This window comes from Dreissena polymorpha, chromosome 3 (assembly GCF_020536995.1).
Source record: "Dreissena polymorpha isolate Duluth1 chromosome 3, UMN_Dpol_1.0, whole genome shotgun sequence".
Lineage (NCBI taxonomy): Eukaryota > Metazoa > Mollusca > Bivalvia > Myida > Dreissenidae > Dreissena > Dreissena polymorpha.
The window spans coordinates 148,037,777-148,065,723 of NC_068357.1; the positions used below are offsets into that span (position 1 = coordinate 148,037,777).

General features: G+C 35.0%; 1 protein-coding gene and 1 long non-coding RNA gene across 3 annotated transcripts in view; one reads left to right on the forward strand and one right to left on the reverse strand.

Annotated features, from left to right (window-relative positions):
• The window catches only part of LOC127871909 (uncharacterized), a 303,905-nt gene that overhangs the window by 131,677 nt on the left and 144,281 nt on the right, over positions 1-27,947 (reverse strand). The window lies entirely within an intron of this gene.
• Positions 16,815-22,569, forward strand: LOC127871920 (uncharacterized). The gene is made up of 3 exons (XR_008045612.1): positions 16,815-17,252; positions 17,577-17,742; positions 22,030-22,569. It is a non-coding gene; the product is annotated as an uncharacterized LOC127871920 (long non-coding RNA).

Below are 27,947 nucleotides of genomic sequence, written 5' to 3' on the forward strand. Positions count from 1 at the left end.
TAGCGGTATACTTACATATTTACCCAAATAATGTAAATGTTACAGTTCAATGACTTACTATTTTGCCTAGGCGCAAACTTTTCAGGGAATGCCCTTGAAGTGCGGTAGAGCTCTGTACTGTCAATGTGGGCATTGCAAGTAGTCAAGAAATATTTTGTATGACCATTCTTACGCTAGCTCATTTTGCAGTTAGTTCAGTTAAATGACATCGATGTGTGTGCCTTATACTGCTTATAAAGGTTAAAAGATCCAAGGAAGTGTGAGAAAGTGAATCTACTGCCGGTATATCACTGAAGTTCTGTTGAAAAAGGTGTTAAATCCAACAAGATTTATGCCCCCCTTTGAAGAAGAGGGGGTATGTTGTTTTGCTCATGTCGGTTGGTCGGTCGGTCGTTCCGTCCGTCCACCAGAAGGTTTCCGGATGATAACTCAAGAATGCTTAGGCCTAGGATCATGAAACTTCATAGGTACATTGATCATGACTGGCAGATGACCCCTATTGATTTTCAGGTCACTAGGTCAAAGGTCAAGGTCACAGTGACTCGAAATAGTAAAATGGTTTCTGGATGATAACTCAAGAACGCTAAGGCCTAGGATCATGAAACTTCATAGGTAGATTGATAATGACTGGCAGATGACCCGTATTGATTTTCAGGTCACAAGGTCAAAGATCAAGGTCATGTTTATATTATTTAAAATTAAAGTAGATAAAATGAATGCCTAAAATTCCCAATTGAAGGTTTGGAGATTTTTTTTTGTGATTTCCTTATGCAGCTCTATGGGTTGAACCGTAGTAAATATAATATTGAAAGCACTTATTCTCAATTTTGAAGTATTGACAAATTTCCAAATTTAAGTCAATGCAACCAGATTTTTCCCAATCCATAGGAGCATTACCCCATTTCCCAAATGGTGAAAAACACTTTGTACAGAATTTGACCAATTGATGTAGTACAAGATTTTGTACTAAAATGGGCTCTGTACATTTGACATACCTAATATAATGTGAAGATAAATTCCAAATACAAGTAGGATATAAAATTGCTGCATCCTTAGTACTACTGTTTGAACAACACATTTAAGAAAGGGTCATGTAAATTAAACTATGCTTCATAAAGAATGCTGCATTTATTAACCTGATGATCTCAATAATGTTAACAACATTATGCAAAACATTTTTCTTTAATTCTGTTATTTATACAATAAAATTAATCATTTTAGGCTGAGAGTATCACATGGCTTCACCTTTCAACTACAGAGGCTTGGTATGTAACAGCAATTAAACCTTCAACACATAAGCATTCTGGAGGGTGACAATAATCATCAGTGAAGGTAAGCGTTAGATCAAGCAGAAAAATCTTTCCTTTTAATCCTTCGTTTTGTTAGCTGACCTGAGCACAATGTGCTCCATGGTGAGCGTTTGTGATCACCTTTTTGTCTATCGTCAATATTTGCCTTGTTAACACTTTAAAGGCCACAGTTATTGTCTGATCTTCATGGAACTTGGTCAGAAGATTTGTCCCAATAATATCTTGGACAAGTTCGCAAAATGGTTTACATCGGTTGAAGAACATGGCCACCAGGGGGAGGGGGAGAGAGGCATTTTTCCGCATATGTATATAGTAAAACCTTATTAACACTCTAAAGACCACATTTATTATCCGATCATCATGAAAGATACCCAGAAGATTTGTCCTAATGATATTGAAGATGGTTCCAGTTGGTTAAAATTCAAGGCCTCAAGGGGGTTGGGCGTTTTTCCTAATATGGCTATAGGATAACCTTGTCAACACTCTAGAGGACACATTTATTGTCTGGTCTTCATGAAACTTGGTCAGAAATTTTTTCACAATGATATCTTGGACGAGTTCGAAAATGGTTCCAATTGGTTGAAAAATATTTTTCCTTATATGGCTTTTGTAAAACCTTGTTAACACTTTAGAGCCCAAATTTATTGTTCGATCTTCATGAAACTTGGTCAGAAGATTTGTCTCAATGATATCTCAGACGAATTTTAAAATGGTTTTGGTTTGTTGAAAAACATGGCCTCCAGGAGGCAGGGCATTTTTCCTTAATTTGCTTTAGTAAAAACTTGTTAACCCTATAGAGGCCACGTTTATTGTCTGATGTTTATGAAACATGGTGAGAATATTTGTCTCAATGATACTTTGGATGAGTTCCAAAATGGTTCCAGTCTGTTGAAAACTATTGCAGTCAGGGGATGGGGCATTTTTCCTTATATGGCTTTAGTAAAACTTTGTTAACACTGTAGAAATCACATTTATTGTCCAATCTTCATGAAACTTGGTCAGAACATTTGTCCTTATGATATTTTGGATAAGTTCGAAAATGGTTCCAGTCTGTTGAAAATCATTGCCACCCGGGGGACAGGCATTTTTATGCCCCCAAAGGAGGGCATATAGTGATCTCACTCCTCTGTCCGTCTGTCTGTCTTTCCGTCACACTTGTGCATTTATGTTTAGAAAAATGCTCATAACTTCTATGTCCCTTCAGATGTAACCTTCATATTTGGTATGCATGTGTATATGGACAATGCCTTTCTATACACACAACAATTTTGACCCCATTGACCTTGAACTTAGGGTCCGCGTTTAGGTTTCGAAATCTGCGTTTAGGTTTCGAAAAAAGCATTTTCAGGGGCATGTGTCTTCCGATGGAGACAGTTCTTGTTCTGAATATGACTATAGTAAAACCTTGACAACTTTCTATAGTTTCTAAAAGTTGGCTGCAAAAAAATCCTTTTGGTGAAAATGTTAGCCACATAATTTTTCTTGCAAGGGGGAGCCCTTTATCACTCTAAAAGTCGCATTTATAGATCAATCTTCATGAAACTTCAGTCAGAACATTTGTGCTAATAATATCTTTGGCTTCACAGAACATGTCTGTTCCTTTGTATCTCAGGTGAGGGACTTTGGTTTTTTCAGGCCTTTTTGGTATCAATGATATCTTGGATTAGTTCGAAAATGGTTCCGGTCTGTTGAAAAGCATGGCCGCCATGGGGTGGGGAATTATTCTTATATACAAACACATTAGCATACACATTTTTGAAACTAAATTAATTTATTTTAAGTTGTTCAGGTGTTTTTTTTATTATATATATTATGTATACAATTGGTTAATTTAGTAAACATTTAGGCCAACATTTTTTATTAAAATGATTTTCGGTTTTTTATGTCCCCCACTATAGTAGTGGGGGACATATTGTTTTTGCTCTGTCTGTTGGTCTGTCTGTTGGTCTGTCTGTTGGTCTGTCTGTTGGTCTGTTGGTCTGTCTGTTTGCGCCAACTTCAACATTTTGCAATAACTTTTGCTATATTGAAGATAGCAACTTCATATTTGGCATGCATGTGTATCTCATGAAGCTGCACATTTTGAGTGGTAAAAGGTCAAGGTCAAGGTCATCCTTCAACGTCAGAGGTCAAATATATGTGGCCAAAATCGCTCATTTTATGAATACTTTTGCAATATTGAAGATAGCAACTTGATATTTGGCATGCATGTGTATCTCATGGAGCTGCACATTTTGAGTGGTGAAAGGTCAAGGTCAGAGGTCCATTATATGTGGCCAAAATCGCTCATTTTATGAATACTTTTGCAATATTGAAGATAGCAACTTGATATTTGGCATGCATGTGCATCTCATGGAGCTGCTCATTTTGAGTGGTGAAAGGTCAAGGTCATCCTTCAAGGTCAGAGGTAAAATATATGTGGCCCAAATCGCTTATTTTATGAATACTTTTGCAATATTGAAGATAGCAACTTGATATATGGCATGCATGTGTATCTCATGGAGCTGCACATTTTGAGTGGTGAAAGGTCAAGGTCATCCTTCACAAGGTCAAGGTCATCCTACAATGTCAAACATCATATAGGGGGACATTGTGTTTCACAAACACATCTTGTTTTTCCTAAAAGTGTCTTGTAGGAGGACGGAAAAAAAAAAAAAAGATGGGTGACCAATTATGCACTCATTTTAAAAATGTTATGGTATGAAGTTCTTTTTACTAAGCAACCACAGTGATTTTTTTCAAACATGTTGATGTGCAAAATGATCATAATCAGACTGTAGGTCTTGATGTGCAGTTTTTAAATTAGTTTGAATTTTAAAAATATCTTAACTATATATATGTAAGTTCAAAAGTTTTGCAATATTTTCACTTGTCTATAATAAACTTTTTATGTCCCCCACTATAGTAGTGGGGGACATATTGTTTTTGCCCTGTCTGTTGGTCTGTTGGTTGGTTGGTCTGTTGGTTGGTTGGTCTGTTGGTTGGTTGGTTGGTTTGCGCCAACTTTAACATTTGCAATAACTTTTGCAATATTGAAGATAGCAACTTGATATTTGGCATGCATATGTATCTTATGAAGCTGCACATTTTGAGTGGTGAAAGGTCAAGGTCATCCTTCAAGGTCAAAGGTCAAATATATGGGTCAAAATGGCTCATTTATTGTACACTTTTGCAGTATTTCAATAATCAAGATAGCAACTTGATATTTGGCATGCATGTGTATCTCATGGAGCTGCACATTTTGAGTGGTGAAAGGTCAAGGTCAAGGTCATCCTTCAAGGTCAGATGTCAAATATATGTGGCCAAAACCGCTCATTTTATGAGTACTTTTGCAATATTGAAGATAGCAACTTGATATTTGGCATGCATGTGTATCTCATGGAGCTGCACATTTTGAGTGGTGAAAGGTCAAGGTCAAGGTCATCCTTCAAGGTCAGATGTCAAATATATGTGGCCCAAATCGCTAATTTTATGAATACTTTTGCAATATTGAAGATAGCAACTTGATATTTGGCATGCATGTGTATCTCATGGAGCTGCACATTTTTAGTGGTGAAAGGTCAAGGTCATCCTTCAAGGTCAAATATATGGGTCAAAATTGCTCATGTAATGTCACTTCTGCAATATTGAAGCTAGCAATTTTATATTTGAAATGCATGTGTATCTCATGGAGCTTCACATTTTGAGTGGTGAAGGGTCAAGGTCAAAGTCATCCTACAAGGTCAAACGTCATATAGGGGGACATTGTGTTTCACAAACACATCTTGTTGGTTATTTTTTTATGTTTTTTTTCACAAGGAATCCATATGTTGCATTAAAAATACTTTATCTCCACAAACAACCAATAAGCTATTGAGGTTTAAAAGAAACATTTATAGTTTATTGTCCAGTAAAAATCAATACTGCAGACAAATACAAATAGCATAATAAAACGCTTTTCAGGGGTTTCACTGGCCCAAAAAATGTTGTTGCCACTTTATTGCGGTGTGAAAACCGCCCGTAATTCAAACTTAATCAATAAGGACAATCATTTAAGGAACCATACTACATTAATGAATAATGGCATTTACTATATTTTTATTACTCTGAGAAGTATGTTAAAACATAAATAATAATAAGTACCTTCATAAGTCTTAATATTAAAAGCTTTATTTTGATATAACTAACATTTTTTCCACTTGATAAACCAGATAACCAACATAATATAATAACGTTAACAATAATGTAACAGTATGCTGCATAAATGTTTCAGAATTATTTATTAAAACCTAGAATCACACAAATATATATCATCTGAAAGGAAAAATAAATCAAACATCAGAAAATAAAGCATCTCAATTCAAATTGTTAAACAGTTTATACATTTGGTCATTTGGACATGATATACATCAACTTCTGTTTATTATAAAATTTTACAAATTCTAAAACAGCACCTTTTGTTAAAAGGTTTTCTGTTAGTTGTGGTGGTTGATTTCCAGGTTCAATTAAATGAATATTTTTTCACATCTTTTTCTTGACAGAAAGACCCAGGATAATTGCCACCATCCATTCTTGTTGTCTGAAATAACACAAAACACTATATACAACAAATCAACACATAAATGTCACTATCTTTATATATGTCCGAATTCTAACATATCCGAAATATAGTAAATCGAGTGAAGGACCTACTTTTGATTTCAGAAATAGTTGGTATTTTAATTAAAATATATAGTTTCCAGAACATTTTAATAATGGAACTGTTAAACACAAATGCCTGTTGAAACAAGTTAACATGTGTTTTTGTCATGGTAATGATTTAAGAAATAGCGTCCCTAATAATCGTTATAATTATTGATCTTCGTGACAGTTTATCCCAGGATAACATAATTGATAGTTCAATGTCATAAAGGAGCTGTTAATCCGATAATAACCCCCATAAACTTGACTATTTTATTTGGACATTCATGGTTTGAAATCGTTTTACAAACTGTTGATTTTGCGATTTTTGAAATTTTGGTACGAACAAGTTCGGAACAAAACCAAAGTTTCGTACCCATTTAAAATAACAAAAAAACACATATTATATGCACAAATTCGTCACTACAACTACATTAAACAACACATAAAATTGTATTCTCTAAAATATGACCGTATTTGTGCGTAAAATATGGAATGTTTAAAGTTGATAGGCGTAAATGGGTTTCGCATTTCGAGCACCTGTTAAATTAAAATCGTTCTTTTCTTATTGCTTTCATAATATTTTTTAGTCATTTTAATACTATCAATTTTATAAAATTGTAAAGAAATAATAAAATATTTACTTACAAATCTATTCCATTCAGGATTTTATTTGACGGTTGCATAATTATTGGGAAATTAGCAGACTTTGCTGATGAAAGCGTTGTAGCGTTCATCAACTTCTTGCACAAACAATGATGGCGTAGCTGTTGGTAAATTCCAGCACATGTAAACGATGAAGGAGGTTCGCGTGTTAATGTGGGTAATTAAAACTGGGTTTATTATGATGATTTATAACTCATTTGAACTTTTTCTAAAACCCGGCAAGCGTTTCGTGTTTAAAAGCCACTTTTTGGCATCCGAAAAAAAAAAGATTTTAAATTTTATTTTATTTTGGTTTCGTCAAAAATTAGAGTCGGCGGGTCCGAAAATCATTTTATTAAAAAATTCTGGCCTTATTTACAGAATTTATTTAAAGAAGTTACAAATTAGCACAATTATGTCTGTGAACTTATAATACAGAACCATACACACATACACTTATCAAAGCTATTGCATTCAAACTTACATGTACATACTATCATGAGGGGACTGGGCAGGCAAAGTTAGATAACTCTGGCTGGCATTTTGACAGAATTATGTGCTCTTTTTGTACTTAGAAAATTGAACATTTTGTTAAGTTTTGTGTTAAGGTCAACTTCATTCCTAAAGTATCAAAGCTATTGCTTTCATACTTGGAATACATACTAACTCTCATAAGGGGACTGTGCAGGCAAAATTATGTAACTCTGACTTGCATTTTGACAGAATAATGGCCCCTTTATACTTAGAAAATTGAAATTTTCTTTAACTTTTGTGTTTTGGTCCACTTTACTCCTAAAGTGTCATAGCTATTGCTTTCACACTTGGAACACTCGCTTACTATCATAAGAGGACTGTACAGGACAAGTTGCATAACTCTGGTTGGCATTTTGACGGAATTATGGCCCTTTTTTGACTTAGTAACTTTGAATATTTTGTTAAATGTTGTGTTTAGATCCACTTTACTACTAAAGTATCAAGGCTCTTGCTTTCAAACTTCAAATACTTTCATACTATCATTAGGGTACTGTACCTGGCGAATTGAATTTGACCTTGACCTCTGAATGACCTTGACTTTCAAGGTCAAATTATTAAATTTTGCTAAAATTGCCATAACTTCTTTATTAGTCCCCTACCGGTGCTATCTGTCACGCTTTTCTGGATCCTGCGGTAACTTACAAAGTTTGTAATTTTTTTCATGAAACTTGAAACATGGACAGATGGCAATGTTGAGATTATGCACGTCATTTCATTTTGTTCCTACATCAAGAATTCTGGTTGCTATGGCAACAAATAGACTAGAAATATTGCCGAAAATGGTGGAGTTTCACCGGTAGGGGACTTTTATTGCTTGGCAATAGTCTTGTTTATGATCAGATTTGATTCATACTTTGACAAAACAACACTTACCTGACATACCACAATAGACTCCACCCAAACCATCCCCCACGCTCCACTCCATAATCCCGCCCCCCCCCCCCCCCCCAAAAAAAAAAAATTTTTTTTTTTTCCTTTTTTAAATGCCCCCGGTAGCAGTTAAACGGTCCGACAGTCCCAAAAAGCTGGGGGAAAAAACCTGGGTATTGTGATAAAGCGTAGAAAGACAGCGTACACTCTATCAACATTTGTAATTCTATGCACATATGATTTTAATTTAGTGCATCTGTACAAATTGAATAAAACTGTATGTAATTAAATTTCTGACTATCAGAAAGATATAACGGTTTTAAAGGGGTGACAACTAGGCATAGAAATTTCCGTATAATCCATTCTAAGTCACTATCAAAGGGGATTATAAGTTTTCGATGGTGATAACGCTTGAACATCACTGAGTGGCAATTATTTTATGTGAAGGTGTGAATTTTATAAATAGAGTGTAAAATAACAAACAGTTGTACCACGTTTAACTGTTATATGATCAAGTCATGAAAATGACAACTACATACTACACAGCAAAGAAAGAATGGAAAATATTTGTTCATGCTCTCTCCACTCTTGTGACGGATGCATACGATCTATTGGCATTGGAGCAGAGCTTGGCTAACTGTTCAGGTGTTTCTACACGATAGGTCACGCACCAAAATAGTTCCATCTTGGGTCGATGCACTTTCTATAAGTTTTTCACCAATGATTTTACATGCGTCAAAGAACAGCTCACTGCGATGCTTTGTTAGGGCCTCATTGATGAAATTCCTTATGTAGCTCACTGTGTTTTTAGCCCGAGATTTCACATTATACATTTTTTGCCAGGCTCTGTATGAGACAAACTTGACAATAATTTCCCTAGGCTTTGCGCTGGATTGCGATTGGGGGACCCAACCTATGGGAGTGATCTATCTCTTCTATAAAGAGATTGGCACCAAGTTCACTCGCCATATCAACAATAATCTTGTCAGTGTCCTCCTTGTCCTCGGTTTCAGGGATCCCGGTGAAACGTAAGCAGTTACGGCGATTGTATAATGGCTCCACACGATCTGCTTGTATCGTTAGCTCAGCCACCTGATCGATGAGAATATTGTTTTCCAGTACCAGGGACTCAATTTGTTCATTAAGTGAAGCTTTAGTACCAGTGATTACCTGTGGTATGAATGCCTGAACAATTGATGTGACCATTATTTCGAGATCGACTTAAAACAATTCGTGCATCCTGTTGGTGATAGTTTCTATATCAGCCTCGCTCTCATGAACATGGGTCAAGACTTCACTGTTCTTTATTATATCAGAGTCTAATAACTTGTTTCTCTTTTTCCCATCTTCAATACTTGATGTGGATAAGTCACGTATATCATATCTTTTACCCACAACAGGTGTGGAGTGGTGATAATTCATTTTTATGCTTATTTTTGTTCAAGAGTGTAGTGCAGTATAGCACAGTTAAGCAGTTATAGCACAGATCAGCAGATCAGTGCATCAAAGCAAAAAGGTGTTGTTGGTACTTACCAAAACACTAACACAGCATGATAACAATCTTCTGTTACAATGCCAATCCAGTTAAAAGAAATAGGTCGCCACTGGTTATTTTTGTAAAAAGCCATACACTTATCTTTTTTTTTGCTTGATCTCTATCACATTTGTTGTATCATCAGTATATTAATCCATTCTGTGTTGAACGATATGTTTCACATTCAATAATTGCGCCTTGTGTATTATTGTTTAAAACCAACGCGGTGTAGAACTATATGTTGATTACACACCACCTTGGAATTATGACACGTCGAAAATAGCTGTACAAGTCATGCCGTGTATTGAAAAGGCTGATTCTGCTGTTTTATATTGAGTGTTAAACGAAGTAACAGTTTGTTATTTTGGCTTAATAAAATCAATATCACATCCAAGAGAGGGTGGTACAGTCAACCCTCACAATGTTTATATAAACATCTGCTAAAGTCTCGGTTTTCATTACAATCCTCAGGTTGACAAGTTTTATCAACCTCTATTGGGTGACAATTAAGACCACGATTTCAAGCAGGGAACACACCTGATGGTGGGAAGGTAGAATAAGTTCCAATAGTACACATATTTAAACAAATTCACAATTAAAAGATTAATGGATTCATAACAAATTATAGGAAATAAACTTGTTGTGACCCCTAAAGTTCTGTTTTACTCGCCAAAATTGCGTTATGACTTTTATGAAAATTTTGGGTAAAGGGTCACTGACCCCTTGAATTTACAGCTGGGTGTTGGACAACACATTATTTCAAAAGCAATTTATAACTCAAATTAAAAAAAAGACACATTTTCTAATATTTTCCTAGGCACATACTTTTTAGGGAATGCCATCCTCATGAGGTAGAGCTCTGTACTTTCAATGTGGGGATCACTAGTTCAAATCCAAGCCCTTCCACATAACATGTGTGGTGAGTGGTCAAGAAATGTTTTTTATTACCATTCTTCTCTTAGCTCGTGTTGCAGTTAGTTCAGCTAAATGACATTGATGTGTGCAAGTTGTACTGCTTATAAAAGCTTAGGCTTCCAAGGAAGTGCGAGAAAGTAAATTTACTGCAGGTATATGACAGAAATTCTGTTGAAAAAAGGTGTAAAATCTAACAAGCTATCAAATATTTCTTTCAGGACGGGTTAACTTGCAGCCATCAAGAGTATTTACCTTTCTGTGACACTGACTACTTTGCAGCCAATATGGAATACCTCAAAAGGATAAGTTGTTGGTGTTTGTTAATATTCTGATAAAAAGTGTTTCCAATGCAAAAATAGTTGTGCTAATTTTCAGATATTTTGGATTATAATGTGCACAAATGTTTTGGAGTAACTATAAAAGTTGTTATGTACATGTACTAGTGGTTTTCATTGGTCAAATTTGAGGCCATTATTTGGCCCCATTCCCAATGTCAAAAAGTATACATTTTTTTCCGAATTGATGCCTAAAACTCCCAATAGAAGGTTTCAAAAAACAAACATTTAATAAATTCAATATGCAGCTGTACGGGTTGAACCTTAGTAAATATAATATTGAACACTTATTCTCAATTTAAAAGTTATGAGAATTTTCCAAATTTTAGTCAAAACGACCAGATTTTCCCAATCCAAAGGAGCCTTGCCCCATTCCCAAAATGGTGAAAAAACACTGTACAGAATTTGACCAATTGATGTAGTGCAAGATTTTGTACTTAAAATGGGCTCTGAACATTTTGACCAACAATGTGATAAAATTTCTGCATGCTTATTACTACTAGTTGAACAACACATTTTTCCAAAGATATTTAAAGAAATAGAAAAATTATAATATGTGTGTACTTTGTATTTGTTAAGGTAAGGTTTAATTTACATACATGGTAGTATAGATATGAAATATGTCTCACTAATCTGAGTGGGTATAAATATGGATTTGAATATCCTTTGCAGATTCCCTTAGACTCTTGCATCATTTTAGACTCTTGCTTCTTGCTTGTATTAAATCTAACTAACAATGGCAATGTCTTAAGTGAAAACTATGTTTTACACTGCTTGACTAGCTAAGCTAGACTATAATGACTGACCTGAACTTCTAGAAATCAACTTGAAAAGTTAAAAGAGAGAAGAGATAATATTGACAAAAAATGAGAAGAAGGTTTAATCATGCATTTAAAAGCCTTAATCTTTCTAAGAATAGGGTCATGTAAAGTAATCTATGCTTATTATGCCCTCCTTCGAAGAAGAGGGGGTATATTGTTATGCACATGTAGGTCTGTCTGTAGGTACGTCGGTCGGTCCGTCCACCAAATGGTTTCCGGATGATTACTCTCAAGAACACTTAGGCCTAGAATCATGAAACTTCATAGGTACATTGATCATGACTGGCAGATGACCTCTATTGATTTTCAGGTCACGAGGTCAAAGATCAAGGTCATGTTTGGGGGGGGGGCATATGTCTCCGACCGCGGAACACTTGTTTAAAGGATATTTCATTCAGTAACATGATAATTTATTCTGCATTAGTTGCTAGGCATGTATATTGCTCATATGCGTGCGTTATATGTTGATATGAAAAACACTCGCTTACAGATCAGAATATGCTTCTTGAATTTACCCAACTAACTTTTGTGTTGAAAATAGTTATTTTGATAATATGAATCTAAATGCTTGTGTACAGTACAAACTTTTGTATGGCATGTGTAATAATTCAGTTTGGTGTTTGCTGGGAGATCAATAATGCTAACAACGTTTTTAAAATCATTTTCTTTAATTCTGTTATTTATACAATAAAATTAATCATTTTAGGCTGAGAGTATCACATGGCTTCACCTTTCAACTACAGAGGCTTGGCATGTAACAGCAATTAAACCTTCAACACATAAGCATTCTAGAGGGTGACAATAATCATCAGTGAAGGTAAGCGTTAGATCAAACAGAAAAATCTTTCCTTTTAAACCTACGTTTTGTTAGCTGACCTGAGCACAACATGCTCAATCATCAATGGTGAGCTTTTGTGATCACCTTTTGTCCATCATCAATATTTGCCTTGTTAACACTCTAGAGGCCACACTTATTTTCTCATCTTCATGGAACTTGGTCAGAAGATTTGTCGCAATGATATCTTGGACGAGTTCACAAAATGGTTTACATTGGTTGAAAAACATGGCCACCTGGCGGGGGGAGGGGCATTTTTCCTAATATGGATATAGTAAAACCTTATTAACACTCTAGAGGCCACATTTATTGTCTGATCATCATGAAACGTACTCAGAAAGTTTGTGGTAATGATATCTTGGACGAGTTTGAAAATGGTTCCGGTTGGTTAAAAAACATGGCTGCCAGGGGGCGAGGCGTTTTCCTTATATGGCTATAGTAAAACCTTGTCAACACTCTAAGAACACATTTATTGTCTGGTTTTCAAGAAACTTGGTCCAAAAAAATTTACCAATGATATCTTGGACCAGTTCGAAAATGGTTCTGATTGGTTGAAAAACATGTCTGCCCAGGGGCGGGTAATTTTTCCTTATATGGCTTTTGTAAATCCTTGTTAACACTATTGAGTCCACATTTATTGTTCGATCTTCATGAAACTTCAATAAAGGGCAGGGAATTTTTACTTATTTTGCAATAGTAAAACCTTGTTAACACTCTAGAGGCCACGTTTATTGTCTGATCTTCATGAATTTTGGTCAGAATATGTGTCTCAATGATATCTTGAATGAGGTCTAAAATGGTTACCGTTGGTTGAAAACCATTGCAGCCAGGGGGACGGGGCATTTCTCCTTATATGGCTTAAGTAAAACTTTGTCAACAGTGTAGAAATCACATTTATTGTCCAATCTTCATTAAACTTGGTCGGAACATTTGTCCTTTTGATATCTTTGACGAGCTAGAAAATGGTTCCGGTTTGTTGATAGGTTCATGTTTTGCGGACAAAACGGACACTCTGGCTATGACAATACCTCGGGTTTTCTCCGAAAACAGCCGAGATAAAAATGACAACAAGTATATTTTTGATCTTTCTCATAGCCATCTGATTCAGAATTGTTCTGCACTGTCTCAAAGTGTTCACAGGTGTGACAATTTTAATTAATTTCGGCTAGGCATAGCAAAGTAATGTAGGAGCTAAGACCTTCAAAAGTCAAATTAAACTAAACAAGAATTATATTTGTCAACAAAAAAATAACATCCATCCGGATTCAAGCCTTCAACTAGTTTTTATAGAAAGTAGACACAAGAGGGCCTGAAAGGCCCGAACCCACCTGAGATACAAACAAACTGATCTGATCTGTGCAGCCCAACATATCATTAGAACAAATGTTCTGACTAAGTTTCATGAAGATTGAACTTTAAAAATGACTTTAAGAGTGTTAACAAGGTTTCACTACAGCCATATAAGAAAAATTCCTCGCCCCCTGGTGGCCATGCTTTTCAACAGACCGGAACCATTTCCGAACTAATCCAAGATATCTTTAAAAACAAGAGGGCCTGAAAAGCCCAAATTAGCTCACCTGAGATACAAAGGAACTGACCTGTTCTGTGCAGCCAAAGATATCATTACCACAAATGTTCTGACCAAGTTTCATGAAGGTTGAACTATATATGTGACTTTTAGAGTGTTACAGGCCTCCCCCTGGCTCAGAAATTTCTGTAGCCAACATTTTCTCCAAATGGATTTTTTTTTAGCCAACTTTGAGAAACTGTAGCCAGTTATTAAGGTTTTACTATAGCAATATAAGGAAAAATGCCTGTCAGAGCAAATTGAAAAACTCTTCTAATCTGAACAAGTGTTACGGTTATTACAGTTCAGTGGAAGATTTACAGAATATGAAGGATGCAATTTTGTCACAGTGTTTCAACAGAATGTGAAGTGTTATAAATGTTCCATGACATAATATACATATTGAGTGATAAGTTATTAAAAAGTATTATGAAGCGTTCATTGTGCAAAAAGTGCTGGTGTTAAGTGTTGAGGTTATGATGATGGTTATGTAATAATTCTGGATAAATTATTATTGGACTATCGTCTTTGGTAAGTTATCTTCAGTTATTAGAACTTATGCTTGACACATATGACATCTTATTTGAATTTTTAACGTAATTCATAAAACTTAATAAATATCTTGATTAGAGAAACTGAAAATACATTTTTTAATGATCAATTCTTTGACAAATAATACAGAAATGGAAGAGAGAGGTGCTTACAATTTAAATATTTTATTAAGTTAAGGAGCTTAAAACTTAAAGGACCTGTTCCATGACTGACTACATGTAACTTACAATCTGCCATGCAACCTTTAGCTTTAAATTTGCAAGTTTGGCAAAAGCTGTGCTTTTTGTAACTTACAATCTGCCATGCAACCTTTCGCTTTAAATTTGCAAGTTTGGCAAAAGCTGTGCTTTTTTTACCAATCTGAGATGCAGCACTGATATTCAAAAATAACATTACTTTTAGTTCTTAGTGGTAAATTTGTCAAATTTAAGATTAGTTAAGGGGACATTGCGTGATCAAATTATTAATTTTAGGGGATACAGGCTACAACTATAGAACTAAGAAGGAAGGAAATCTTGACTTGTTAAAGACAATTGTAAGTAAAATTGACTACAGCCAAATAGGCAATAACTAGTTGACTACAAACATGCTGAGTCAAGAGAGCTCTGCTCTAAACATTCTGGCATTTTCTTGTCACAACCAAACATAATAGGAAAATACAAACAAGCAAAATTGATTTACGAACAAATATAACCATTTTTTAATTTATAAAAATACATGTTTTATTGGGTACAATGTTAAAGCCTTAAAGATGCAATATTTCTACCACATGTCTGAATTCTTACTGTGGTCTGGTGGTTTGAGTGACTATGACCAGGAGAGGTATGCCAGCGGGAGTTTAAAAAGAAAAAAAAAAACAAGGGCTGGAGATGCTCTGAAGCCTTTTCTGGCAAATCTCTTAAAAGGAAAAGTCAGAAAATAAAGTGTGCATAACGAAGGTCCAACACTGTCATCTACTATTTTGGACAACAATGAATAGGTGATAGTGCTATGCCTGCGAAGCCCTGCCTCCCCTCCCTCCCCCCCCCCCCCTGCAAGTCTCTCAAACCTTTGCTTAAAAAATTTATCAGGTAATACCCTACATGTATATAAAAAGTATATTTATTTAAGTAATTACAACAGTTTGAATGTCATCAGGTATATGTGGAAAATAAAAAAAGCATTCTATAAACAAAACTTACAAGGCTTGAATGGAAACTGTCCGGTGATTTTTTTAAGGCTCCCATCATGCGCGAATTACATTGCATGTATCTAAAAATAACGGCTGTTAGACTATCTGATTACAGGGTTAAAAGCCTTCCGGTTTGTGCCGGAATTCCGGTTTTTCAGGGCACCAAAAGGTCGTTTTCGTAACTCATGTAAATTCGATGAGATAATTTAGGGGGGGGGGTAGGGGGGTGACCCCCCTTGCATTGTCCAAGCAACACAAAACGTTTATCAAGCAATCAAAAACACGGAACTAAAAAAATACGCTTTGTAATGGATATTGCGGAACGTGTTTCGGTGAACGAGCTGCAATTTCGGTAAATTAAAAAAGCAGGTGCCCGAAAGAGTAATCGTTCTTTACATTGCAATCCGCGCGAAAAATAAAGAGAGGCAGGCGCTTGCGACATTGTCGAATCATTTACGTCAAACGAGCGCCATAATCAAAAATAGTTGCTTTTCGACATAAAACGAATACAAAAAAATGAAGTTCCTTGAGCCGAATTCGAGTACAAAGGTGCTAGAATCGGACGTCAAAATAAATGGCGATGGGAGTGGTTGGCTGAAGTTGATGAACGTGGAGTTAAATTTCGCGAATGGCTGAAAAAATGTATTGCCTGGTACAGTCAGTCAACACGTTTAGAATCACCTGACAAAAAACGTTTATTCTTTTGCCCACAATAATTTCTTTCGGGATTTAGTGTCAATGTGAGAAGCTGTAAAAATAAAGGGTAAAATTTATTTTGTTTGATAACAGGTTAGGCCAGACGGCATATGCAGTTTTTTGTCAAAAATAGCCAATTTAAAGTTCACACTTCCGTTCGGTAAAGTATTAAAATTCATCCAACTTACAGAATTATTATTTCAAAACATTGTCATGGCATTCGTTTTCAATCAGCAAAAAGCTTATTTGAAAATAATCAAGCCTTCTATATATTCATATGCCCATTTCAAAATATAACATTATTCAATCAGTTTCGGTTAACTTTTTGCTGCATTTATCCCCCCTGTAAGCATACAGTAGCGATGGGCACAAGGGAGGCAACTGCGTACGGCTCATTTATTACTGAAAAATTCCTGCGCGAAATCTCGTTCATAAAAATAGTGCTGATAGGGGGTCGGAATTACGTCGTTTTTAAGGTGGTTTTCGATTGGATATGGTTAAAATAACCACTAATCATATAAGTTAATACATTTATGTTCGCAGGCAAAGCACTTTCGTTTCCACACAGTTGCGTTGAAGATTAAAAGAAAGCCTCAGAAAATTTCCAAGATCGAGATAAATAGGTAAGATACATTGCCCAGTAGAAAAATTGCTTTTATTTTGTAGGTTAATCATTCTCCTTTCCATTCATGCCACTAATTGCTTTGCAAAATGCCGTGATTCTGCTGGTTGTTGCTAATGTATGGACCCACTATTGACCCGTTTCATGAATGGCAAGATGGCCGCCGTTGTTGAAAATTCATACGACGTAAATATCAATTGTTCTTTTTTTCCTCTGTAAAGTTGCCAAAAATGTGTTGTACGTGCTAAACAACATTGAAGGATATATTTATGCCGACATTATATCGTAATGGTAGATTTCATTCGTATATCTGTAAATAGACGTTTCGATAATACAAAATACAGACTTGCTCAATTCGGACAGCAAGTATTTTGGATACAGCATTAATGATACAAGATACAATAATCTTTATTTAACGTCGGATGTGAACAACAATTTGATACAGTCACTGTATTTTAGTTATATTATGTATATATATTATTTCATTGATTTCAATTATTCTTTTTGCAGACATATGTCTGATACTAATAAGTCAGAGTCTCAGGATTGGGAAGAGTTTGACTCGGAGTCTGACAGTGAGCGTTCGGAGTCTGACAGTAAGCGTGTATCACCGCAGCCAGGTCAATTTACACAGGGCCGGGCTGCAGTCGCTGAAAAGTTGAAGCTTCCGCATCAGGTACTAGATAAAAAATAATTTGCAATTTTAACCAATAAATATTTTTCTTATTATATAAATGACATTTCAGCAGAATGACATTTTGAAACATAAACCCCATGTAATTTTTTTTTATGGCAATGTATCGGTCATTTTGAAATACATTTATTATCAACATTAAGGCCTAACAAAAAAAGTTGTTTGTTTCCGGTGGCCCGACCCTACCTAATTTTTTGCCGCCGGTCCTAATCTTTTTTTAGCCCAAAATTCGAAAAAAATCGGACCGCGTATATTTTCGGCGCGCTCAATAAGCGTTCAACGTTATCGGGGCCGTACCACAGGTGGAAGTAACGTACCCAGGATAGTATTTTTCATATATATATTTTTTAGGACCCAATATATTCAAATAAATATATAAAATCATGTTTAATAAGAAAAAAATTGACAAAGAGCCATGAAAAAAAATCCCCACCCTCTGATATTGGAATCATAACAAGGTCATTAACTAGACTTTATTATAGACCTGTTTTCGCGGGCCGCAAAAATGTCAAAAATAGCTTTAATCCAAAGCATCCCTTGATCCTACTATGGGCAATTGGACAACCTTTCAAAAAAAGTTAACTTCAAAAATATCTGTCCAGCCGTTAACTCACAGTCGGTCGAAAACCGAGCAATATTTTGAGTCCGTTTGTCAACCCGAATAAATCTTCTACAGACTTTCAAACAATATTTTTTAGTTTTTGCCCCCATAATCGATAGCTCGCGTCCTATTACTTTGAAAAAACGAAGCGTGTCAAATAATGCATGCATATGCAACCACTTACATCTAAAAACTTATTCCAATACAATCAGAATGATAAGTAATTTCCATTTATTCACATTTTTTAAAACATCGTTGTTGTTGTTGATTGGATATTTATGTGCCTGGCTCTGTCAGTGTAATTCACTGCTAAGCCGGGTTCAAGAGCGATGGCTACTTTCGTTTTCAAGTAAATCAAATTTGGAGTTAAAACAGTTGTTGCACAGAAAATATAACATTTTGGAATTAGTTTTTAGAGGTAAGTGGTTGCATATGCATGCATTATTTGACACGCTTCGTTGTTTCAAAGTAATAGGACGCGAGCTATCGATTAAGGGGCAAAAACTCAAAAATATTGTTTGAAAGTCTGTAGAAGATTTATTCGGGTTGACAAACGGACTCGAAATATTGCTCGGTTTTTGACCGACTGTGAGTTAACGGCTGGACAGATATTTTTGAAGTTAACTTTTTTTGAAAGGTTGTCCAATTGCCCATAGGGGGATCAATGGATGCTTTTGATTAAAGCTACTTTTGACATTTTTACGGCCAGCGAAGACAGGTCTATGATAAATTCTAGTTAATGACCTTGTTATGATTCCAATATCAGAGGGTGGGGATTTTTTTTCATGGCTCTTTGTCAATTTTTTTCTCATTAAACATGATTTTATATATTTATTTGAATATATTGGGCTCCTAAAAAATAAAAAATAAAAATACTATCCAGGGTACGTAACTTCCACCTGTGGGCCGTACATTAAACTTTCAACATAAACAAGATGGCGGCGCCCAGCGCCATTACCGGATCATTGCGCATAGCGGATCACTTTGATGTTCAAGACTGCGTTTTGCGATAAATAGTTGAAATTGTTAGATGATATTTTGCACAAAGCATCTTCAAGGCCTATTATTTAAACGCATTGATTGAGTCGTAATTGGAGCGTCTCTTTGTCAAACATTTCGGTATGTTTTGCTGACATGTATATACGACTTTGTTGACTTCTGTCTCGTTTCCAAATCGAGGTTGAACATTTTTTGTGGCCACTTGCTATAACACTGTTGGAAAGTAAGAAGTTTACCCATTATTTTAAAGGCCATTTAGTAGTCTTTCGGCATGCAAAAGTCCATTTCAGTTTTGATTGATGTTTAAGATTTTGTCTGCGTGTAAAAATAAGACTATGTGCTGAATCAGTTAGCAACGGTAATTTTTAATCAAACTGGTGTTAAAGAAGTCTCAAACCGTTCATTGTTTTTAGCCAGCACAACTTAATTACGCTACTGATCCGGTAATGGTAACTTGACTGTACTGTTGAAGGAAAAAGTAATACCAGTTTGTGTCTTTGCCAAAGTTTTGACAATTTTAAGTCATTCAAATGGTCTGCAACTGACTGTTTTAATAGCTTGCTGGATGGTTTTGTAATTGGCAATTCAAGATAGCCATTTTTTTTCCACAATGGAATACAAAGTTTAAAGATTTCATGTTTTAAAATCCTCTTTAACGACTGGGTGCATCTCTACTAAACTTTTACATTGGATCTCCAAGAAATGAATATTGCCTAGAATTATTTCTGGCAGGATTATGGTCCTTTGTCTTTTTTTTTTCACTTTTGAATTTATTATTACAAAATTGTGTGTGTTCAACTCCTCTGCTTGACAAATTTTGCTTCAACTTTCACAGCTGAATGTAAAGATGATCATTATGGTAGGACTTCTGACTGCAAACAGTTCAGCCATTTTTCATTTTGTCTACTGTATATATAGTGTATTTGTCTCTGTCCAAGCATAATTGTCCATGTCAAAATTCTAGTTATATTTAATAAGTAAAAATGTTATCATTTTCAGGGCAAGCACAGTCATAGTGCTAAAGTGGGGGACATATTGTTTTTGCCCTGTATGTTGGTTCATTTGTTTGTTTGTTTGTTTGCCCCAACTTTAACATTTGCAATTACTTTTGCAAGATTGAAGATAGCAACTTCATACTTGGCATGCATGTGTATCTCATGGACCTGCACATTTTGAGTGGTGAAAGGTCAAGGTCATCCTTCAAGGTCAAAGATTTAGCTTCAAAGCGGCGCAGTAGGGGACATGGTGTTTCTAACAAACACATTTCTTGTTTAAATTTATAAGTATAGTTTGATACAAGAAGCATTAAATTTCTGCTTTTCTGTGCTTGGTGTGATTTGATTTTGTGCTTGTTTATTGATTTGTGTGTGTGTAATTGTATGTATATAATACAAGTCGTAATAAATTTTCTGTTCTGTTCCTGAAATTCATGGGTAGATAGACCCCACGCCACCAGTACATAATATAATCTGAAAATGTGGTCCTTTGGGAACATTAACTGCATCCAAGAAATATAAAAGCACATCCGGTTTGATTGGGTCTTTCCATGGTGATAATGTTTAATGCAACACCACTGGCGTTCCCGTAGCACTGCTTTTGAGGTATTTAATATATTATAAATAATAAATAATATAGAATACACTGCATGAACCCAAAGGACCAGAAAGTATAACAACACTGAATCCCTATAGACACTGAGGGTCAAGCTCTCTGTGACTTGTTATAGTTATGCCTTTTATTGGTCATAAAATGGTATATTTAAGCCGTTGCCAGAAGTCAACATTAAACTCGGAATTAAGGAAAGCAACACATTCAATATTAATGAACAGCAAGTTTTTATTTCATAAAAGCATTTAAATATAGTCATATAGCATTACAGACATCATCAAATTATTATACATACAGTTATACACAAAACATGAGAAGAAAATGCACCATGTACGACAATTTCTAAAAAAAAAATTATTTTTAAAAATAAAATTATTTGCCTACCTACCTACCCTAATTTTTTTGGCAATGTCAGTGGAAACAAACGATTTTTTTTTTTAGGCCTAATTAATAATCATTATTGTAATTCACTAATGTTTATGCATTTGAAATATACACTGTTATACTTTTAAGAAGTCAGATATCACAAAATGTAGTTTAAGAAGACAGATATCACATAATTGAGTTTAAGAAGACTGATATCACAAGATAAGGAAGAGCAGTCTTCTTTTTTTAATTGTAAAGCTGTAGCCTAATCTAGTCTACAATCCCTCAGAAATTTTCTTAAAAAGGCTACATCCTCTCAACATTTTTCACTATATTCATGCACTTAACCCCCCAAAAAAAACTTATACCTGAAAATTTCATTCCCCTATGACTAACATTGCGTGAGTTGTATCCCCAAATTTTGGGTTTCACACACTTTTTCCTATATAATATGAAGGCTAAGGCCCCCTCCCCCAACAGCCTTAAAAAGGCCTTGAATGGTAAAAACAATGAACCTTTAAGCTATTTTCCGTTTAAGAAAGTCCCTTCTTAAAGAAAATCCAGTTGAAGCAGAAAGTGTTGTCCCTGATAAGCCTGTGTGGACTAAACAGGCTAATCTGGGATGACACTTTAGGCTCATGCATTAAGCCCCGTTTTCCCAGAGTGCGGCTCAAATGTTTATTTACATGTTACAGAGTACCGCAAGAAGCTGCCGTTTGTGAATGCGCCCCGATAGAGGAGATTGAGGCAAAGAAGCTGAAGGCAGCGGGGGGAAAAGAGAAGAAATCAGGAAGAAATCGCCATAGGCGATAACTGAATATAAGATTTTTTAAACCATTGGATAGGTTTGTTCGTCACCTATCTTAGGAAAAATACTTACAGATACATTGAAGTTCAAATAACTTGTGTTAGGTCTTATTTAAATAAGAAGAATTTTGGTTTTTGAACCTATTTAATGAAGCAAATGATTTTACTTTTGTTAAACATGTTTGACAGTGAACTATTGTCTTCATGTTAACCTTATTTAAGTTTTGGCTGTTGTTCTTGTGGTGTATTTATAATTTGAGGACTTATTTTAACTAATGGACAATTTATTTTAATTGAGTGAACAACGTATAAAACTTGTCAAAACTATTGAAAGCCCCCATAAGAATTTCACCGTTTTGTAGTGACCACTATGTCTGCTCATGACACTGTCGGTCTGACATGTGAGAGTGCAGTTGAAGTAAATTGCCTCATCAATCATCACTTATGAAAAATTTCAATCTTTGGGATTAGTTTTTGCCTATATGCTACCTTTGACTGACAAAAAACCCACATCAACAATGTTGTTTGTTAGCCGGATTTTTTTCGAAAAAATCTCGGCTTATAGATTGATGTTGTCGGGCGGGCGGGGGGGGGGCGGGCGGGGTGGCGGCGTGCTCGAAAATGTTAAAGTTCTTATTTCATGGTATAACTTTGGTATGCTTGGACCTAGAGTCTTCAAACTTGACATGAAGGTTGGCCAGGATTAACAGATGACCACTGGTCATTTCAAGGTCATTCATTTGAAGGTCAAGGTCACTGTGACCTTCAATATAAAAAATGTTAAAGTTGTTATAACTTTGGTATGCTTGGACCTAGAGTCTTGAAACTTGACATGAAGGTTGGCCATAACTAGTTAGTAACCACTGGTCATTTCAAGGTCATTCATTTGAAGGTCAAGGTCACTGTGACCTTGAATGTAAAAATGTTAAAGTTCTTATTTCATGGTATAACTTTGGTATGCTTGGACCTAGAGTCTTCAAACTTGACATGAAGGTTGGCCAGGATTAACAGATGACCACTGGTCATTTCAAGGTCATTCATTTGAAGGTGAAGGTCACTGTGACCTTCAATATAAAAATGTTAAAGTTGTTATAACTTTGGTATGCTTGGACCTAGAGTCTTGAAACTTGACATGAAGGTTGGCCAGAACTAGTAAGTAACCACTGGACATTTCAAGGTCATTCATTTGAAGGTCAAGGTCACTGTGACCTTGAATGTAAAAATGTTAAAGTTGTTATAACTTTGGTATGCTTGGACCTAGAGTCTTGAAACTTGACATGAAGGTTGGCCAGAACTAGTAAGTAACCACTGGACATTTCAAGGTCATTCATTTGAAGGTCAAGGTCACTGTGACCTTGAATGTAAAAATGTTAAAGTTCTTATTTCATGTTATAACTTTGGTATGCTTGTACCTAGAGTCTTCAAACTTGAAATAAAGATTGGCCAGTACTAGAAGATGACCACTGGTCATTTCAATGTCATTCATTTGAAGGTCAAGGTCACTGTGACCTTAAATGTTAAAATGTTAAAATTGTTATAACTTTGGTATGCTTGGACATAGAGTCTTCAAACTTGACATGAAGGTTTGCAAGCACACTTAGATGACCACTGGTCATTTCAAGGTCATTCATTCTAAGGTCAAGGTCACTGTGACCTTGAATGTAAAAATGTTAAAGTTCTTATAACTTTGGTAGGTAAAAATGTTAAAGTTCTTATTCCATGTTATAACTTTGGTATGCTTGTACCTAGAGTCTTCAAACTTGACATAAAGGTTGGCCAGTACTAGAAGATCACCACTGCTCATTTCAATGTCATTCATTTGTCAAGTTCATATTTGTGACCTTAAATGTTATTGTTGTTCATGTATATGCATGCATTCAAAACATAACACAAGGTTTGCTCATGCCTTGAAAAGTACTTACATTTCATTTTGACCTTTGAACAATATTTCAGTAATTTAAGTATTGCATTGACAAAAACACGAAAGGTACTTTCCTGTCATTTAAATCAAAAATCCGGCTTCAATGCGGTCATCTCCGACCGCGGAACTCTTGTTTTTTTATTTGAACAACTGGTCATCGTGATTGGGAGGCATGTGTCATTTTAATTCATCATTATGTAATGTCGGGTAATTGGACATTTCACAAGTATTTATATATTGTGTATGCACAACAAATATAAATTGTGTCAACAAATTATGTGTTAGTTCCACATTAGTTATCATTGAAAATAAAACCTTAAAAAAGCTGCAGAATTGTTGTTGATAGCAGTAAAAACAAAGGCTATTCACGCACATAAATATATATTTGTATGCCCCCTTTTATTTTACCATAAACTGTGCAGTAAAAAGTGCAAAACCAATAAAAAATATTTGTTATTAATATGTTTTAATGTGTTTTATGTCTAAAAAGGCATTCACATAGATAAAAATAACTTATAAATGGCCAAAATAGCTGGTTAAATGCATATGTCAGTGTTTTGCTGGCAATAAACCAGATTTTTGGCAGAAAAAACAGCAGAAAAATTCACCTATTTTTTTACGTGTTTAAAAAATCATAAAAAATCTATTTTTCATCCAAATAAAAAAAGAAAGACATCATTATGCTTGTTTTAAGTAGTATAACATCAATGCCAAATATCATTCAAATATTCCCATTTTAAAAAAATCATTGCCTCCTGCTACATACAGTTAAGTCCGGTAATCTTGCGCGTCCGGTAATCTTGCGCACTCCGCAGTTGCGACGAAGGATGTTTTTTTAAGTGATGAAAGATGAAATTTCACATTTTTAAGAATTAACGGATTTCAAATGTACGTATTCCATGCAAAATAAAAATTTGATTATTACATTTTAACACCGGTTGCGTCATCTTTATACATCATACATGTATCGTAAACACTGACATACTTACGATTAATTCGACATGAATCACACATTCCCTGCAGTCTTTAGCGGTTTCATACTTTATAATAATAATTAATAAATCCAACGTGTAATTTAGCATTCCATTGCGCAATATCCGATCAGTTATGGTATTTTTTGGCCATTGAAAATACATCAGACGACGTTGTCATTATTTCCCGCCATTCTGTCAATCCAAATTTGGTATGGTCTCCGCTTGCGCAATGGCCTAGTTATTATATTTTCTGTAAACTATGGAAACATGATCAGGTTAAAATTAAACCTGTTATGCATAAACATTTTTCATGCTAGAAATCAATCATTTTATATTTGTATTGTTTTTTTTTGGCTACAGTCAACAGAGTGCCACCATCATCTTCAAATAAACCGAAATATCCACATTAAATTAGAATGGTTTTACAAACTGCTTTTTTAATAATTTTCTGGAATGTTTTTGTGTCCCTTAATGGACACCATATGCAGTGCTCCAGCTAGGCCTAACTTTGAGGGAGCCCTGCCCTCCCGAACCTCCGCCCTGCCCTCCCAAACCTCCGCCCTGCCCTTCCTAGGGCCCCCCCCCTGCCCTTAAAAAAAAACATTTTTTTTTTTTACATATAATAAATAAATCTCTTATTACATTACAAGTAATTAATTTACTTCTCATTGTAGACATTATATTTTAAATGGTTTAATAATAATGGGAATAATATATTCTAGCAATTATTTATAAAATATAAATTAACATGCAACAGGAAGCATTCCGGAAAAGCCCGCGCGCTCGAAAGTGCCCTTTTGACAAAATACTGCGGGTCGAAAGTGCCCTTTTGACAAAAAAGCCCCCCCTGCCCTTTTTAAATCCTAGCTGGAGCACTGATATGTCTACAATATTGCCTAAATGAGGTCATTACATCATGTGCGCAACATTACCGGACACTGTGATAGTTTGAAAATGAGGTGAGTCATGTTTGTTTTGAAATCAAATAAGACAGTTCTTCACTGAATTAACGAGATATTTTTGTGTTAATAAGCACATGAACTTCTTATTTTCATAATACATTTAGATATTTTGTTGTCAATTTATAAAAGAACATGTTTCTAAACCAATTGACCCTTAAATGCGCAAGATTACCGGACAGCATCGTAATACAAAATCTTTCTTAATATACTCCTTTACCTAATGTATACCATAGACACTTATAATTTTGTTTTTATTGTGGCATTATGGAAAATTAAAAACAAATTAATCGGAACTGCTGATTATCCAGAACTAATTGACAAACTGTATATGTTCATTGTTTATTGAAATTTTTGGATTCTTACTATAAAAATAATATATTAACTCTCCTTTATAAAATGAACTTGCAAAACAGGTGTGATTTTAAAGATTTGTGTTAATTTCTTAGCTATTTTTTATTTGTAATTTTGCTAAGTCTCAGGAGCTTCCTGCCCACCCTACCAGGGCTTTGCCCTGGACCCACCGGGGTTCCTGGCGGCCCCCAGGCTCCCAGCTACAATTTTCAGGTTTTTCATTTTTGCCAACTTTTAACCCTGTATTCACCCCCATGACAATTCACCTCCTGGACAATTCACCCCCAGAATTTGAGTTCCTTGTACAATTCACCCCCAAAGACAATTCACCCCCAAGACAATTCATCCCCATATTTTTATATGAGATTTTATAGTCATTTGCTTTTGTCATATTTGAAAATAAGTTGTGAGCAGATGTTTTGGGGTTATATTAAATTTGACTTTGCAGCACAATTTTGACGTGAAAATAATAAAATGTAGTATGTAAATTTTTAGAAATTTTTTTGTGTATATATACATTTTCCACAGTATTACTCAATAAAATATGCGAAAACTAATTAACACTTCTACAAAGATGAAGGATAAACTTGCTCTTTTAACCAAATTTAATTATATTAAGATAATCACAACTTACCTGAAGTGATTATAGACTTCAAAAACACACAAGCATCAATCAAATCAATTGAAAAGAACTTCAAAACCTAACCATCATCAATTATAAATTTCAAAATCACAATTAATGAACCTCATTATGGTCAATTATAATTATATGAATTAAATGACTTCAAAGACATCTTTCAGTCTTTATCCGCCCTATGCCACGGGTCCAAAATTCGGCCCCATTCCTAATGCAAATCGGGTTGTTTTTTTTCCCAATTGAAAAAAAAATTCCCAATTCCAAAAAAAAAAAAAAAAAATATATTTTTTTTTTTTTACCTTAAAATATGTAAGTTAACCTGATCCCGTGTAGAAAATAGAAAGTTTTGCATAATTAAATTATCTGTTGCCTTGAATTTGTTTTAAAAACTGTAAAATATGTTAATGATTATTTAAGACTTTCCTTATTTTCCTCAAAATCCGGCGCTTCGCACGATTTTTTTCACCTAAAAAAAGGCCAGGCCTTTTCCCCAAATTCTGATTAAAAAACCTGCACTTATCTCACATGTTCATAATACTTTGTAAAATTTTAATAATAAGTTATCAAAATAGTCGTTATTTACCTGTTAACGGCTTCTATATAATATAAGAAACACTATTTACATGCGATAATTTTTCCCAATTGAGCCAATTTTGCGAATAATTTTTTCCCAAAATGGGGGTTTTCACAACGCAAAATTCCAGTGTGGCGTTTTCCCAAAATGGAGCGGAAAAAGCCTGTCTTTTGAGAATATAAAGCTTCAAACAATGAACTCTCTATTTTGTATTAATTCCAAGTGAAAGACAACTAAAAATCAAGAATGATAATAACAAACATGTTATGGAATAATAGTAATCTACATGTATACATAATTAAAAAAATATCTGGGGGTGAATTGTCCAGGGAGCAGGGGTGAAGTGCTCTTGGGGATGAACTGTCTTGCTCCCAAAATAACCTGTTT